The following is a 13,458-nucleotide window of genomic DNA, read 5'->3' on the forward strand; positions in this document are numbered from 1 at the left end:
TAGAGATCTGAAGTTACATTGCAATAATGATGAAAACCTAATAGTACTGTATATTTGGGAAGTGTGGTTTTCAAACTGACAACTGCTGCCTACTGTCTAATACTGTACTGTTATTTTGACATACAGACTACTGCAAGCATACCTTCCTTTTACAGTTTAGAGATACAGGCTCACTGTTATTTGAGAATATGGAACTGTTGCTTTGTGCTACAGACTAAGGCATGCATACTTTCTTTTACAGTTGAGATATGCATGCTCAATTTGACACAACTGTATTAAATATTAACTAAACCATCCTTAACTTTTAATGCTACTAAATTAGTGTTACAATTATTATTAAATTACTATTTAGAACAGTAGTGTTCTGATGCATACATACCACATGTTTCTCATATCCTTAAACACAAGGCATGAGACCTCACAGTCGAGGATCACTCCATGGCAGCTGTAGAAAAAACAGAACGGAATACCATTATGAATACCGGTCTTGACTATATTCATCTTTTAACTTTTACAATTACTCACCAAAATTGATATGTACACATCTATGGGGTGTCCCCTGTACTAAATTCCTCTGATCCAGTGGTTGAGGGTATCCCATTTCCTCCTCCTCCAGAGGTCATCAAAGTGATGTCTGCATTGTTCACCAGTGTGGGGGGATACCTGTATCACTGCTCAAAGCTCTAGCAATACTATTCCCGGCTTTAGATGTATATTCTGAGCCAGAATAGTCCTTCTGCAGCAACTGGGGCCCATGCTCTTTAACTAGGAGTCCAATAAAGACTTTGGACTCCTGAACACCCCACCGCTGCATTCGGAAGCATACTTCCTCATCAGCAACACCATATGTCTATCATAGCTCAAACTCAATGCAGAATGAGCATTTCTCAACAACTGTATTTTGTATCCTATTTTCCTGCCAATTGCATATTTCATGCTTTCCAAGATGCACACATTTTGGTTTTGGAACATTTGAAAATGTTGCACATCAATTAGCATTGTGCAAACATGGTAGGTGAGGGTGTGCACTGGTGGGTACTGTGTTTGCATGATGTTAAGAGATGTGCAACAGTGCTAAGCACTGCAATTTCAAGATTATTTGGTATATAGGCACTTGTGTAAATGTGCTAGTTAAATGGACCATATCTACAGTTCTCCTACACTTACAACTATTGCTACAAGAAGGTTGACAAAACAGTTGTGTATGTTGCACTTCACTGCTATAATCTGAAATCTCACAACAGTAAAACAAAATTTGCACACCCTGTACTAGAACCCTGGACCATCTGCACTCCACAACAACACTTATCACCTGCTGCCACAGGATTACTGGCATGATATGCCATGTCCTAGTATTCATTGTAAAGTTCTTGCTGTTAATTGCACTGCAGTCCTCTTGCCGTGTTTGCATGATGGCCAACAGTATTAACTGAATGTATTTGGTTTATGTTTGTAACTTTCTGGGTCCTGTCTGCAACTTGGGTGGTCCATTCCTCCAGTCTGTGCACTGTTGCACTTCATGTAAACCAGATGAGCACAGCCAAATTCACATGTGCTAAGGGGCACATCACGCAAACACTGGCCTCAAAAAAAAATGGAGACATAATCGAAATGAAGAAAAACAATCTGTGGCAGTGCCCCAAACAAATTTTAATGAAGAAAACTCAAGTAAGGGAAAATCAATTGTCGTGCTGTCCTACAATCCACTTTTGTGGCCAGCAACCTTACACAGAAATGCTATCTGCATCATACCTCCCAATTGTCCAGAATTTTGAAGAATGTCCAGATGTTTGCATCATATTTTGGGGATGTTCCTTGTAAAGTGTGTGTTTTTCTGGAAAATCACTGAAGACTGAAGTCAATACATAATGATAGACATTTGTTTCATACTCCATATCCTTCAGAAAATGCATGCTAACACAAATCACATTTTCTACCTACTTTCTATATTTATTAGAACAATATGGTAAATCTGTCCCTATTTTGGGCCTTTGTCCCCCCATTATTTTAGTCTTTGTCCAGATTTCTTGCACTAAAAGGTTGGGAGGTATGATCTGCATTTATATTACAGGTTTCACACTCAGCAACACTGCTTGCTTACACATGCCACACATCATTAATATACATGGCACGTGATGAGCAATATCGCATATCTCAAAACACTCCGTGTAGGTTCTGTGCAGAATCTAAATAGAGTTTATTGAATCAAGGGGATTATCTGTATTTGTAAAAGTATTTGAAATTTTAAAGAGTTTCATTGGGTTTTTTTCTTGATTGGATGTCTTTAAAGGGTTAATATTTATTATTGAAGTGTTTAAATTCACTCAAGAATGCACTGCGTGTTTTATGCATGTAAGAAATGCTAAACAAACTATTTTCATGCCTTTAATATAATTTAGTTTTAAAAGAAGTTATTTAGTGGTGTGAGCACTTTTGTGAGGCTTTATAAGATTTAACAAGTTTTAGAAGTTGTTTTTCTTACCCTCTTTTTCCTTAAAGTGAAAGCTGACCTTTCAACTCATGCTTTGAACAGGAAATGATGTTTTAGAATGTTAAAATGGGAAATGCATTGTGCTTTAAGTATTGACATTAATAAATTAACTTAAAAACATTCATGTCGAGGAATTAAAATTCATTGTATTAAAACATATATAAAGAATATACATAGTTCATGTAATATAGTAGATTAGAGGTAAAAATTGAGCTTTAAAACTAATAATAATTGGTTTGTAGTTTTGACTGCTTGTTATATATTAGCAGATTGATTGCTTGTTATTTAAAAACAGATTGACCACACTGTAGTTCATAAGATACTTCAGGTAAAACACAAATGATTATATTTTGTGGCATATAATTTAAAAATCACAGCTAGATTATATTTGATAGATTTTATTTAAAAATATTTTAGGTTAGTTCAATTCCCTCTGATATAATACATAAACAGGAAAGTAGATTGGTTGCAAGAAATGAAAGTAGATAATTAACAGAAGGAACTAGATTAATGATTTCCTGATCTGTTCTTTCAAACAATATAGTACATATGGATTATAAATGAAGTACAGAGTTCATGTAAATAGTAACTAGTATAAGATAGATAGTATAAGCAGGAACAGAAGGAGATAAGGTCAAATAGACATGTATATACTTAGTAGATTGTTATATAAATAATTTATACACAGTAAATAAAATAAATAATAATATGCAACTTCTTGACCTTTATAATAAATGTGATATTAACATCTGATAACCTTCTTATTGTAGTCTGAGGACCGAGAAGAGGTTATAACAGAAGATGGGAACAGTGATAACTAATCTGGCTTATTTAAAGTGAAATGGGACCTAAGTGGCCTTTTCTCTCTTTCCTAATAACATATAGAAGGGCTTTCGTAAAATGATTCATAGCAAGATAAGGCACATATATGCATGAAGTAAAAGCATGAGCTAAGTGTAGTTAGTCTAATGGGGAGGCTGAGATGTAGTTTGTTTGATTTTATCAATAAACTAGGAATATGTTATTCCATGGTACAATGTTTTAAGGTCATATTGTTAGATAATATTCTAATTGTTTTAAATTTTTTGTCCATAGCTGAATGCTCTTTATCATTACCTTTGAAGTACATAATAGTTATTTACATAAAAGTATTTTTAGTAATATGTTCTCTTACAAATGTCTGATTTTAAAATGTTTGTCTATTAATATTAATGGATTAAGTAATCCAGTAAAGAGGGGAAGCCTGCTTAAATACCTGAAGTTACATAAAGCTCAAATAGTATTTTTACAAGAAACATTTACTCTGTAAGGTTGTTAATAAATTATTAAAGAATTACGTAATTCTGGCAGCCTCTGGTTTTAGATCTAAAAGAAGAGGCACTCTATTTTTGTGGAAGAATTCCCCAGTTATGCCTAATGTAATGGATACTTATGCTAATAAAAACGGTATGTTAAGCATTGTTATAACTGAATGGACTTAATGGATTCCAGGTCTTGGAGTTAAAGAAGTAAAAAAGTATCGAAACACCATAGCCTTTAACATGAAAGGTGAGGTCATAAAGGCTGGTGATTTTAACTGCATCTTATCTGATAAGGACACCACTGCTAAAAATAAACCTAGAATCACATCACCTGCCAAACATTTATCAAATTTTGTAAACCTTATGAACTTAAAGGATATACATGAACTAAGAAAATTAAATTTGCTTCATTACACCCATTATTCCTATAGATATGGAACACAGACAAATATTGACAAGCTTTTTGTTACAGGCAATTCAATTTCAAATATAAGAGAAGTTTCCATAGTGTTATGTCCATTATCAGATCACAATACTATTGTATTCAACATTCTTTAAAAAAAGTCTTAATTCATCATAAAAGACTACAAGCTTATATTGTTAAAATAAAAGGAAATATGGAGTGGTTTGTAAATCAGATCAAGGACTTTATAGAAATAACTACAAATGGTGAAGTAAATTATATCCTTTGGGACTCACTAAAGGGCTTACTCAAATGGTGGGATTACATGCTGGTATATGAATAAAAAAATGAATGAGATAAAGAATGGATGGCAGCTCGTGTAGTGTAAAAAATTGTTAGAGTATGTATTGTAGTGTAATATACTTTATATTTTACACTGCACGAGCTGCCATCCATTCCACCAAAAATGAGGAGTCCTCAAGGGACAATTTGTAAGGGCAGCTCGTATGGTGTCACTAAATACTTTCTAAAAGAATGTAGTAATTTGAAGGAAATGTTTTTGAAAAGTTATCCACCTGATTTAGTGGAAAAAAATCACGAACTAAGTAATAGAAAAACGAGCAAGTGGACACTTTGTACCCTTGTTAAATTCTGAATGTAATGTAGAAACAAATTTTGATTTCAATACAAGTAGTATCAGTGTTAGATCTGAGTCTATTGTCAACTGGAGGTTGAAACAATTGAAAAAGGAAATGAGTTTAAATCATGTTTCCTAACAAGTTTTTCCACTGATGCATACTTTATAAAGGATATATTAGTGAAAAATTGGAAACTTTTAGTATGTGAAAGGGATATGAAAACAATTCTAGGTCATAAACCTATATGTGTGTTCAGGAAAGGACACAATATTAAAACACTACTTGAACATCAAAAAGAGGCACAACGTACAGGGTACATGTATAAATGTGGGTGCTATAAATTTTGTTCCTATATTTTAGAGGTTAATGAAGTAAACATCAACGGAATAAAAATAAAAATTAGGAACAGATTTTCTTGTACCACTGAAAGAGGGGTTTATTGTGCCCTGTGTGAACTATGTCCATGCTTTTACATTGGAAAAACAGAGTGCAAATTACAAACAGAATAAGTGAACACCTTAGGAATATCAAGGATCAATGTCCACTTAATGCACATGCTAAACATATAGGGCAATATAATGAACATAAATTCAAGTTTGTTATATTAGAATCAATATCTCCCCCAGTCAGAGGCGGAGCATGGCCTTACTTCCTGGAGAAAGCAGAATTAAGTTGGCAAATCAGACTAGACTGAAATCATTGGCCAGGCTTGAATGATAGCCAGTCAAGTTCCAGTTTATTAAAACTTAAAGCTTTGAAAAGATAGATTAAATATTAAATGTACTGCATAATATATTTATTAACACGTTCAGCAGGTTAGAGTTTGATTGTTTTCATATTCTACTTGCACTTTAAGATTTTAGAATAACTGTTTTTTATGTTTAGATTACATGACAAACTATGGTATTTTTATGTAATTTTACATATGTAGTCTTTTACTGTGTTGTAACTGCATTGCATGGCATTATTTATGTGATTTTATACATACAGTCATTCACTGTAGTGTACTTGCATTTAAAAAAAAAAGTGGTCCCTTTAAGAATAAAAATGGTCCCTTTAAGAATAAAAAACTTTTTTGCATGTGAATGGAAGAGAGGAAGTGAGGTCACTAGTGAATGGAAAAGAGGAACTGAGGTCACTAGTTTTATCTTTTAAAAGGAGGCTGAATGTAAAGTACTTTGTCTGATGAAGTTCCTATATTAATGTGTTAAGGGACGAAAGCACTTACATTCTGAATTTGGATTAAACTTGGAGTTCAAAGTTGGATTCATCTCTGCTTGCTGCATTACTGCTGTTTGTTGCATTACATTTGTATTTGGATTATATATGCTGCACTACACCTGGTGTGAGCTTTTCTGTGGATTTACTGATCCATTGTTTTTAGCTTTTAAATCTTGTAGAAAGTTATCTAGGTTAATGTTTTTCTGTTTCTTGTCACCTTGTAGGTGTGTTGATGGGTGCACTCAGCTTTGAATTTGATAATGTAGGTGAGGCAATGATCACTGAGGTCATCAGGTAGTGTGCCTGAGTGGTGCATCTGTGGGTCACCATTAATCAGGATCCAATTTAGGATACTACCTTTGTCTTTAATTTTGCTATACCTAGTGGGGGAGGATATGGTTTGAATAAACCCATGGAGATTTAAGTGGTTGCTAGGGGCCTCAGAAGAGCAAGTGTTCCAGTCGATGTTAAAGTCACCTAAGATAATGGTTTCTTGGGGATAGTTGCAGGCTAGCCAGTGTAATATATGTTCTAGGGTGCTAACATTATTTCCAGGGGGAATATAGATACAGACAATATATCTACTTTTATTTTTATTTATTTGCAGTTTAGTGATGAGAATTTCAGCATTGCTTACCTGCGGAGGCTGCTGGGTGTCACTAGTGACTGTGAGGTTGGACTTAAATAATACAGCCACCCCACCACCTTTCTTGGACTTCCTGTCAAACCTAAGGATGTTACAACCTGGGGGAGTTATTTCAGTGTCTTTAGTTGCTGGTTTTAAACAGGTTTCGGTAAGGCAGAAAATATCTGGGGCTTGGTCAGCTAACAGTGCATGGAGGTAGTGGATTTTATTATTTATGCTCCGGATGTTAAGTTGACAGGCTAGAAAGGAGTTTGGATACTTATCTAGCAAAGAATAGTGGACAGGATTATTTACCTTAGACCCAGGTTGTGGTGGTGTGGCATTGTTAGGGTTTAGGTGGGAGATCTCTGGTGTGGATGGGCCAGGGTTAGGATGGATATCACCCTCTTTAGTTAGGTTGGAGTTTAGCTGGGTTATCAGTTTCAGTATTTTACTGATAAGCCTTAGATATTGCCTATATTTTTGGCTATAGCTAGGTTGGAGGGGGTTATGGTATTTGGGGGGGTGGCTAAGATAGAGGGTGTGTAGTTAAAATGGTCTGGTTTCTTAAAAGCAAGAGTGGTGGAGGTTTGGGATTTTGGGCATATAAGGTCTGAGCAGTGTTTATGTTCATACGCTGTAAGGTGGTATGGTACATATAGCATTATAAATAGGTAGAGGGATGAGAAAGATTTGGATGTTATCATTGTTATATTTAAGACAGTGAATAAACAGAGTGCTAAATTTATTAGCAAGCAAGTGGCTGTGTACTAAACTATTAGCATAGCAAATGAAGAGGAACAATAAAGTGAGGGATTAAAGTGTGTTTAGGGAAGGATTGGCGATTAAGCAGAAAGGTGGAGTAAGTGGTAGGAGGCTGTGATTGGGTATATGGATAAAGGGAGGGGTTAGGTGTAATAAATTTAGCTGTACTGGGGCGGGTGGGAGTTGGGGGCAGGGAGGGACGCGAAGTACTTCATTTATTGGCATCAGTTTTTAAATGGAACTAAAATACATTCTGTTGAAAACTTAATGTCTAGCTACAATCACAATTCTAATAAGTGGTTAATCCTACAAATATGTAGGAATTTTGTAAACTCAAAGATAAATAAGATATTTAACTTGGATAAGAAATATTTCTCCCAAATATTGGAATTCCTAATTAATATTCGTAACAAAGCAATGGAAAATAAGTCTTACTCATCACAGGTTTATAGAATTCTTAGATTAGACTTCTTACATTTAGACAATACGTTTTTGAATTATTCCATAAAAATTAATAACAGAAATTTGACTGATGAAGTCAAAAATAGTATTAAAGTCAATAGAAAAAAATACATCTTCTTTATGTTAGAAAAATTTCACCTGTAAATTCTTGCACAAAGCATTTGTTACATCTGACAAGATTACAATTATGTATAAATCAAGCAGAATCAAATGCTGGAGATGAGATTCTGAGGTAACAGCTTAATGATTACATATGGTATATGAAGGTAAGGTCATCTTCCATTTTCAGAAATAAATTACTAACATCGTTCAAGCATTGTGGTTGGATAGATGTAATATTTGCAAGTCAATGATTTTATTTAATGATCTGATCCCTGAAATAATTCCAGGGTCTCAAGTGCTTCTTCTTTGGCCTATCCTAGCAATAGCTATGAAAATAATAACCAAAAATTGGAAGACTTAAACTATTTCCTCTTGTACCGAATTTCTTAGCATGGCAAAAATTGTATGCAGTATTCAGCTACAAACAATAAGGACAAAAACTTCTAATATTACTCATTCCGTTAAGTCATGGCTAAAACTTAAAGATTTGCTTGAAAAATATTAACTGAGATTAATTTGTATGTTACACAGCTATGGACATATGTAAATAGTTATTTGTTTGTTTTATTTTATTCTAGTTGTTCTTCGTTATTAAAATTAAATCTTTTTTTCAAAAAAAAAGAAAAGAAAATCACTGTCAATGTGAATTCTATTTGCATATTAACCGTGATACATATTCTGTGCTTTTCTGTTTTCTCTGTTGTTGTGTGACCATGGAGTTAGTATATTTATGCAATGGGAGAATGCAAGGGTTCACCTCTACAAAAAATGTATTTTTTGAGGTTTTGACTAGTTGAAGGTTTGGCTGTTTCCTTTCATCTGGTTAAACCTTTATTTAGTTGAAATAAAAGGAATGATACAGGAATCCTACAATATTATTCACAATAAAAACAAAAAGCAGTCTATTTTTTTAATAAAGAGAACAATAAATGCAACTGAAGGCCATCTCTATTGTTTTACGTTTATAAAATGAAGGCTCAGACCTTTCAGGTTTTGTGCACTTCTGATATGCTACATGAACAGGATTTTTTGATCATTATAATTTCTTGCTGTCACATTTCACACCTCCCAAGTCATCATTCTAAACAACTTAACTGTTCTGGTGCTATAATTTAACTGCAGCTAGGAAATCAAGTTAAAAATGACACGGTTTGGGCAAACATATTTTTCTATCAATGAACCAGGACTGAGTGACAAATGGTATGAAAAAACACAGACAGAAAACCATTTAAAAAGAATAGGCAGTGGAGAAACAGAGCAATGAATCAAAGGCAAGCAAAAAATCAACTATTTTTAGCACAAAACAACTTTTAATCATACCCTTCATCATATACTTACTTCTTCAGTAACCAAATGAATAAAACCATTTTTAAAAACACACGGATTTTCAATAAAGCCTACAATAAGTGTACACTAAGTATATACTATGTGTACATGATATATACTCAATAAAATTCTTAACACATTTTTGTGCTTTCTAGTCAGTCAGAAAGATTACACTAAGTATACGTGTCATCTACACTTTATAGTAACCTTTATAGATCCCTGTCAATATTTAAAGCTGCAAGAATATCACTAGGAAAACTAAAATTAGGAGGGAGAAGGTGTGAGTTATGTCTGTGTTGTCTGTTCACTCAGAACAGTGTGCACTTAGTGTAGCTTTTATTGAATCTGGCCCACAGTATTTAAGCAATCACTTTCCAATGAAATTGCTTACCTAATTAACAAAAAAAAGTCAATTAATCACTTAAAGCTATAACAATTATAAATATCATAAATAACACACTGATGCAAACATAAAAAGAAGTCAAAAAGTTAAGAACCATATACACTTTCATAATTTCTACTGCCCTTAAGTCTTTTATCTTAACAAAAATAATAATAATACTCTCATTCAACCCAAGATACTTATCTGTGTTTAATTTGATTTTCCACTGGACTCAATACTTTCTAATTTATTTTTATAATTTCCTTCTCCCATATGCTTTGGAACTTGTTGTAAAATAGCAAACATATTTTTTTATAACTATTACAAACTCTGAATGTTTATATAAAGCATTATTAATGTCTCTAGATCTAATAGAGTACAAATACTCATTTATTCTGTCTTCCAGCCTGTGGGTGGTCATTCTTACATAAAAAGCCTGACAGTCTGAACACATAGCAATATAGAAATAAACTTTTGGTTTATTGGGATGTCAATTATGTTTGCCATTTTGCAACAAGTTCCAAAGGATATGAGAGAAGGAAATTATAAAAACAAATTAGAAAGTATTGAGACCCAGTGGCAAATCAAATTAAACACACAGATAAGTATCCTGGGTTGAATGACAGTATTAACCTTAAATGTTTTTTAAAAGATAAAAGACTTACCCCCAGATTCACAAATCCTCCGTGTAAGACTAAATAAGTCTTACTCGGAGGCTACAGTTGAACGGTATGACGTCAACATGCCATGAATATTCATGAGGGCACACTGACTCAACCGCAAGTCTAACACGGACCGTGTAGGAAAGCAGGGGGCGTGTCCGACTGCCAAGCAGTTTAAATGTCCACGCCCCTACAAGGGTTCGAAAAGAAAAATGTAAACATAGAAGAGCGAGTCCGCTCAAATGTCCATGCACCCAACACCACACTCCCTGACATTATAAACCCCCATCACAGTTATAAAAAGTAAAACATTAATTTTATTTTTTTTATATTCCCGAAATAGCTGCCCGTATTTGCGCGTGTGTGAGTGGGTGTGCCCACTGCTTAGCTGCAGTTAGCAATCCCAACATGGAAGAGTATAAGAAAGAATGTTTATGCAAATCACACCAAATAGCAATAGTGTAATGGTAGAGGGTTCGCACAAAGAGGAGGCATTCACTGTTTGAGTCCCACCACTCCCCTTCCAATTGATTTTTTAAATCAGTATATGAACTAATACCTGACATATATGATTAAAATATTACTAAAAAGCAGTGAAATGGCCTATGTATCAGTGAACAAAATATATTTTTTAAAGGATCCTGATATACAATTGCCCACAGTTAAGCAGCACTTTACCCAACGCAATATAGGTGCCTGTAGTTCGGCAGCGCTTTACCCAGCGCAATAGAGTTGCCCATAGTTAAATAGTGCTTTACCCAGAGCAATCGGTTTGAGCAGACGTGCGCACCGTGCCAACCAGCACACCGTAGGGCAACGTGAAGCAACGAAGAGCAAAGCTGCTTAAACACAGCCACACCCCCTAGCCTGTCTGGACAGTATTAAAATAAAATGAATGACACGGTTCGACCCCAGGACTCTGTGCACCATAATCAAAGTACTGAACCACTAAGCCATGACAGCTTAGGAGAAACAGCCACTGTTAACATACATATACTTAGAAATGATAGATTTACCATTACTAAGCAGGTCTGCAGTCAGCCGAGAATTTTCAAAAATGGCCAATCACAAAAAAGTGCAGGAAATGCAGCATATTTAAGCCCCATAGGTGGGAATACTTGCCATAACTGATTGTAGCTCACATCTGCTGTTAGAATGGCTGGTACTGGAGGGGGTACACGCTTCTGAGTGCAACATTGGGGCATCGAGGAGTCGAAATACATGGTTTGGCTTCTTGTCCACTGTCATGAGTGAAGACTCCTGCAGGGCCAGTTCCAAGGGACGGAGTACAAGGCAGAGGCTTGGAACCGGTTAGCTCGTAACCTCACCAGTGTCACAGGCATTCCTCAGACTGGTGAGCAGGTCCGTCACCACCATGCAGACCTGAAGAGACGGAAGCAGGACCTACTGAACCAATGGATACAGGAGGCCCGTGGAAAGCAAGATGCCCCACAACTGAGTAGGTAGCCATGGAATGCAGTTTATAAGAATTGATAATTGATTCTGTATAATGGATAGGTATGTCTCAATATCCCTTCATTTACTTCACAGCTGCAGGTGACTGTGCTGCGAATCAGCAAGCCTATGCAGATAGGCTGCTAAGGCTGTGCCACCAGGCAGGTTAGTGATTATTCTGCATGTATTGTTATATAAAATAGGGGAGAGAGCATGAAAGAAAGTATCGTAGTCCAATAATACAGCCATAAAATGCCCTGAATAAGTCCTCTGCATGAACTGTCATATAAAAAAGTCAGAGAGACAGAAAAAGAGTGTAGTAACCCATTAAGAAAGGTAAAATATGTCTGGAATAATATCTCTGCAGGTACTGTCATATAAAATAAGTGAGCGAGCCTGAAAAAGAGTGTTCTAACCTATTAATAAAGGTATAATATGTTCTGAATATGTCTTCCATATGCACTGTAATATCAAATAAAGGAGAGAGCCTCTGGAAAAGTGTGTAATGTAATTAATAAAGGTATAAAACCTGGAGTGTGTCTGTGTCACTTACTTTGAAATGTTGTTGTACCCTTGCATTATACAAATAGTACTGTTTTAATAATTGCTGGCAACTCACAGTTGGGCAGTCCCATCTAAAGTGGGTGATGGAAGTGCTAGTATCTGTGAAGTATATATACAGTCCTCAACAGTCAGTGACTGGCTGGTATACATAAGTAAATCTGGCACACGAGTAACTTGTTAATTTGTTCCCCAGAAATGTGAGTGTGCTACAAGAAATGCAGGGTTATGTACAAATTGAACTGAAAATGTCATGTGAACACATCTAGATATGTAGATAAAGAAATATAAATAAAAGCAAGAAATATGTAGCAGTAACATCTGCATCTTGGACAGTTAGTATGTCAGATATAGGACAGGTATATAATGAACTAGCCAAACCTATTACACAACCTAAAGCATGTTGGTAAGTGTAATAATACATGTAGGGGATATACACCTGCAGTCACTAGGAATGTAGTGTAGTCTAAAAGTACTTATGTTAATTGAGGTTTCTTTCCACACCCTACTGTATGTGCATAAACCATGCAATTCCACACCACAATGGGTATGTGTAATCTCAAACATTTGTTGGGACATATGTCCTATTGTTCTATAAATATCTGCATTCACTTTGATGCATGTACCCTGTTCAAACACCACAATCATGGTGGCCTGTTGCTACCAATCATCCCTGCATGCTGTTGGAATGTCCACTGTCATTCAATATATGCATGTGTTATGCTTGCTGTTCAACTGTTGGAACCTTGGTGTGTTGGGCTAATGGGATTATTACTGCATGCTGTTACAACTAATCTTGAATGCTGTTGTTTATGTTGTAATAAAACACACATAATCACAGAACGTATGGGAAGGCTGGTCCCAGCGGACCCACCTGTCCCTCCTCAGCTGGCGAGTGCACCTGGCACCAGCAGGTCCGGTGCCCAGCCCGGGCTACCCTCCTCCATTGGTCCTGTGCCACCTTTGGGTGGAAGTGCTGCAGGGGATGGGGCTCATCCCCCCAGTGCAAGCGTGGGTGGGGAAGGGCCACCTGTCACCCTTTGAAGGGTCCGGGTTGTGGTGCA

This window comes from Protopterus annectens, chromosome 2.part0 (assembly GCF_019279795.1).
Source record: "Protopterus annectens isolate FY-2018-M chromosome 2.part0, PAN1.0, whole genome shotgun sequence".
In the NCBI taxonomy this organism is placed as follows: Eukaryota; Metazoa; Chordata; order Ceratodontiformes; family Protopteridae; genus Protopterus; species Protopterus annectens.